The sequence below is a fragment of the Gnatocerus cornutus genome, chromosome 8, assembly GCF_029298725.1.
Source record: "Gnatocerus cornutus isolate USDA-ARS CGAHR chromosome 8, icGnaCorn1.1, whole genome shotgun sequence".
Lineage (NCBI taxonomy): Eukaryota > Metazoa > Arthropoda > Insecta > Coleoptera > Tenebrionidae > Gnatocerus > Gnatocerus cornutus.
In genome coordinates this window covers 2,572,962-2,578,961 of record NC_142240.1, presented here as the reverse complement: position 1 = coordinate 2,578,961, position 6,000 = coordinate 2,572,962, and positions in this window count along the sequence as shown.

Sequence of the window (6,000 nt, the reverse complement as noted above, 5' to 3'; positions counted from 1 at the left end):
AGCGCCGTCTACCGTTACTTTGCGGCAATATTACATGACGCGGTTTTTGACATTTGAATCACTTTCTTGTATTCATTTTGTATTTGGCATATTATTTTGTTAAGTACAACGGTTTCACGATGGGTAGAAAGTGTTTTTTGTGTGGAAGACAGGAGAAACCATTTTACAGTATCCCAGTGGATCAAAAAATTCGAAAAAAAAAATGGTTGAACCGATTAAAACCAATGTATGGTTATGAAATATACACAAAAAGACTGTAATAAACCCATTAAAACATTAATGTTTTAGATGTAAGCAAAATCAGCGATTACTCGGTATTATGCTCCGAGCATTTTGAAGATGAGCACATCAGGCGTGAATCAAAAAGAAGGCGTCTGTGCAAAAGATGCGCTTCCTATTATAAATGTAAGATTTTTTTAGATCAAAATGTTGAGCTTCACATAAGAAGCTTTTATTCCACATCTTAAATGTGTGATACATTTTTTGCCGTGGTATGGTGCGTGGAGTGAATGTGTTTGTCTTAAATGTTCTGTTTACGTTCACTTAATTAACTTGCAATGGTCTAGATATGACTTCGTTATTATGGTTCTGCGAAAGATTATTAATGGTTTCGAGGTTGTAAAGAACCCTAGTATAAATTATTTTTAGGTAGTCCAAAAGCATGGTTTTATGCGTAAGCAAGTATAACATCTGCTACGATACTTTTTGAACACTCTTTATGATTTTACAAAACCGTAATTTATAATTTGCATTGAGAGAAACTTAGTTTTTGAACAAAGGCGCACTCTCAAGAACATTTTGGAACCACATGTTATCCCTTATGGCCCATTTATTGGTCCAAATTTCATTTATATGCAGGATAATGCTCGTCCGCATATAGCACGTGTGGTTCAGGATTACTTTGCTGCAACAGATAGACCAGTTATGGAGTGGCCAGCGCGAAGCCCTGATATGAATCCTATAGAGCATCTCTGGGACACTCTTCATCGTCATATATTGGAACGCAGAATTGCTTTTCAAACTCTTCAACAGCTAGAAGCAGTTCTTGTTGAAGAATGGGAAAATATACCACAAGAATCAATTGTGCACCTCTACGAAGGTATGCCACGAAGAATGCAAGCTGTAATTCGAGAGGTGGAAACACACGATATTAACATAATTTATTTACTTATAGAATTTCCTTCATTGTTAAAATTCTTTAAAAAAACGTTATCAAACGCTTTTTTTTAAATTTTATTTATTCTTTGGGCTTACATTTTATCAATTTCTTAAATTCATAAATACGGTAGCACCATATTGACACTAAAAGTGGAGGTGGTGCGATAATTTTTGTGGTGAGTATATAAAGGACAGGATAATTTAGATAACTTAATTAAAGAGCGATTGTTAGCCGAAGTGGCCTACTTAAAAAAAACCTGTGGAAAGAATATGCTTTTTGATTATGGACGACATGTCCATACGGGAAAAGTGCAGTAGTCTAAATGACGATAAAAAACTGAAGGAATACACGTGGTTGGAGATGAACCAAAAATAGCAAACAATATGCTTTGTTTTGTGGTGCATGGTCTGTATACCAAATATACTATACCTGCTCGGTATTTTTTCCATACGTCATTAACGACAAACGATCTGTACTTATTAGCGAAGAAAACATTGCAGCTTGTGGATTTCTTGTTTTGAGGTTCGTGACTGACAATATTTCCACCAATGTATCGCTTTTTAAAAAATTTGCAGTTCTAGGAAATATATGTTTCAACACACAACATTCAGCAAAAAGAATAGTTTTGCACCACAAACGGTAAAGTCGAAAATTTTTAAAATTGTAAGACTCCATCATATCTCGTTTCATTTTGTTTCTTGTTAATCTCTAAATAAAATAATTTTGTTGTTCAGTACTTTTATCAAATTCGTTGGCTTAGGTCGTTAAGTTGTCAAGTCCATTTTGAATTTTTTTAACCGAGGTCGAGAAATCTTAATTTTTTATATCTTTGTCGTCAAATCTGGGATTTGAAAATTTGGGGAATGAAAATAAAATATTATATAATATTACAATTTATTTTTATATATAATATAATATATTTAAAAAAAGGATCCAACGCGGTACCATTTTGTTATCCTGTTTATAAAAATGGACTTAGCAACTTAACATCTTAAGACGGTGATTTTGAAGAGTAAACAGTCCAGTTTAAATCTCGAATCCTGTTTTTGCTTCTTTTGCTCGGTAAGACACGTCTTAGGGGTCAATTCTAATTCAGGGGATCTATTCTCACCTAGTGCATGTGAATATGCGAATACGCATGACGAGGTAATGCGAATACGATCTCGAAATTCGTATTCTTGTCCATTCGCATTTATTTTTACGAAGCGCATTTGCAGCGAGCGCTATCAAACGCGTGAATAGTAAATGCGTATACGTAAAAATTGACGTTCATCTGCCAAAGAATTTTTTAAGTAAAAAATGGCGGAAGAATTCTTTCATCTACTATTAATGCAGGCATTAGAAGATGCCGAAGAAAGAGCACCTCGGGTTTACAATACAAAGAGGTCGCCCTTTTGATGAATTATTCGATTCCAAATTTATAATGTTGTTTCGTTTAACGAAAGCTTTAGTTCGCTTTCCTATTGAGATTTTAAGTCCTTTTTTAACACCAGCCCAACGTAGTCAAGATATCGACATTGAAACAAAGGTAATTGTAGTCATTTTTTCTAAATAAAAAAGAACTATTATTCTAGGTTTTAATAGCTTTACGTTTTTATGCAAGTGGAAGCTATCAGATGGATATTGGTTCGAATAAACTTTTTTGTGTTACACAACCAACAGTAAGTCGATGTCTGAAAGAAGTAACTCATGCATTAAATCAGCCGACTGTATTTAATAAATTTGTAAAATTTCCAGAAACCATAGAAGAAAGATCAAACATTCGTGCTAGGTTTTACCAAAAGTACGAGTTTCCTGGTATTATTGGAATTATTGACTGTACCCATGTGGCCATTGTGCCACCTGGCAGAAATGATCCTGAACATATTTATGTCAATAGAAAACATTATCATTCGTTAAATGTTCAACTTATATGTGACGATAAGTTGACAGTTTTAAATGTTAATGCTGCTTATCCTGGTAGTACCCATGACGCATTTATCTGGCAGACTTCGAATGTGAACACGGCGCTACAAAACTTACATACAATGGGACAAATTTTCTATCTTCTCGGAGACTCAGGTTATCCACTTCGACCATGGCTGTTGACTCCTGTAGAAGGTGAGCCAGTCAGAGATTCTCCGGAAGGGCAGTTTTAAATCTATAAGGAGCACCATTGAAAGATGCAACGGTGTTATCAAAAAAAGATTTAAATGTTTATTGAAAGATAGATCGCTGCATTATGATCCGGGTATGGTAGGAAGAATAGTTAATGCTTGTGTGGTTCTTCACAATATGTGTATAGAACATAACGTGCCCGAAATACTTGATCCAGATTTACCGGCGGAAGTTGATTTTGGAATGTATGTGATGGAAAATAATGAAGGAGACAGAGAGTTACATATACCTGCAGGAATAGTTAACCCCAATTTAGCTAAAGGACGCATTTTAAGAGCTAATTTAATAAGAAGATTTCAAAATTTAAGACTTTAATTCTAATTGAAACAATAATACATAAACAATAAAAAAATGTTAATTTATGAAAAAGTCAAATTTTAATCATTTAATAATGTTTTAACACCGCATTCCACTGCGGAGGCTAGTCTTTCTAAAGCATTTGCCGTTCTGACGTTAGCTTCGCAATTCTTCTCTAGAATCCGCAACTTTTGTTGATAGTACTCTCGCAGAAGATCGATTTTATCATCAGAATATTTTTTTTCATTTGATTGCGCTCCGTTGTCACATTTTCAAAATGTGAAACTGCCTTGGCGGTTTGTTGCACTTTTGAAATTTTTTTGGGTATTGCTTGAATTTTCTTGCCTACATTGATTTTCTGTTTGATATTGTTGTTTTCTGCAGTATTGCTGTCACTTGCAGTACTACAGGATGGCTTTAGACTGTAGCAACTTCTTGTTCAGAACCGTACAAACACAAAAGCAAACGGCAGCTTTACGCCGGAGAGCATTTAGGTCGAAGTAAGGATTCTTTTAATTTTCCAAAACCAGACAGACAAGAAAGATATTGGGCGCCACTGCGGTTTAACACTATCAGCAACCCCCGCAGAAGGTCACTGAAATAAGGCTGTGAATTAAATGAAAATTACTAAAACAAAAATTGTCTATTAATGAACTCTACATGGTTGGCTAAATTCTGACTAAATCAAGATAATGTGAAATTGCTAAGTCAGGACATCTGTGAAGCAGGTCCTGATCGAACAATTTATCTAGTAACTAAAGAAGATTCAGATCTGTATCTTTTACAAAATGACAATGAAAATACACACAAAAGACGCGAGCTTAACGCTACGGCATGTGTCGCTCACTCACATGTCGGTAAGGGCATTAAAACTGCCTACCAACTCGCCCTTCTAAGTCAGTAGGAAAACAGGTACAGGTAACTTAATCTCAAGAGGCGTCGGTGCAACTTAACTTAATACGATGAAATGACTTGAGGTTCTTGGACGCAAAACTAAAGGGTACCACTTATCTTTGGTGTTGCCTGGATCGCTGGCAATGGGCCGAGGACGACGGCATCCGCAATAAGGACGGGACACCCGAAAAGTTAGATGATAGTCCTATGTCCTCATGGCTTTCAGGATGGAATTTCAAGCGGTATAGCGACTAATATTGGTATTCTCCCAAAGAATGACTGCGATTGGGACTCTCCCAAAGAATGACTACTATTGGGACTCTCCCAAAGAAGTTTCTAACGGAAATTTAAAGTTAACACGGGTATTGCGAAAAATTCAATAATTACCTCTAATCTAGAGAACTTCCATTCGATACGGTATAATCAGAACGACATCCACTGGTGGATCGACGGTAAAAATTAAGATAATAAAATGGCCCACACTACATGCGAAGCGATAACTCTCCGCACCTCGTGGTACGATATCGAAAGTCACAATGATGTCTTTCTCATTACGGAAATCTCTCGCGGTACTCGGTATTATACGGCGGTAAAATAAATCGCTTAAACCCGTAGTAAAAAAGTGTAATATTTTGAATTCACCGGAAGTCACAATCGGTTATGCGCACTCACGACGCTTGTCGCCAACACTGATCGAAGAAAGTACCAAGATACGCTACCCTATGACCTGACAGGTGACAAGCCGGTACCTTGTTTACATTTGAGGTTAGTTCTTGTAAAGTGCGACTGGACCGATATTAAGCGATGGTAAATAAATGCGCAAAGGAGAGATAATTAATTTATGAAATTTTAGATAGAGATAGAAAAGAAGAAGAAGAGGTTCGAACCATTGTACTCGAATGGGACCGAAACATAAACGTTGTGAAGAGATAAGAGAAGATAGGAAAGTTGAAACGGGATTACCGAACCCAACGTGAAGTTAGGGTGGAAAGTTATAGCACTTCCACTAGCTGAAATTCTGAGGCGGTAACACGTGGTTGATCCGCTGCCTCAAGGCGGCCACAATAGAAAAATAATTTCTAACACGGATACAAAACTATTTAGATAAACGGAATGAACGGTAGTTAAGAACTTACATAAACGGTACGTTAAATCTATTATTCTAGATTGTGATGTTCTTAACTCTACTCTGGCTACGATGTTAACGCCGTGATGTTATAAACCCAAGCATCTGAAGAAGTCCCTAAAGTATTTAATTATTGATTATGCCCTTCTTCACCGGCAAATTTTTGAAACGCTACAAGACATATGACTGAAGATAATTCAGTGTCTGCAAGTTGATGATTTTGCTCATCAACATATTGGCCTTCTTCTACTATTGGTATTCCTGAGTCAGTCTTTATCTAATTTTTTAAATAGGTTTTCAATTTCCTGGTCGTCACTTTGATTTTCAGCCAATACCAAAGATTCGTGAACCTCGTTGTGTCCATTTA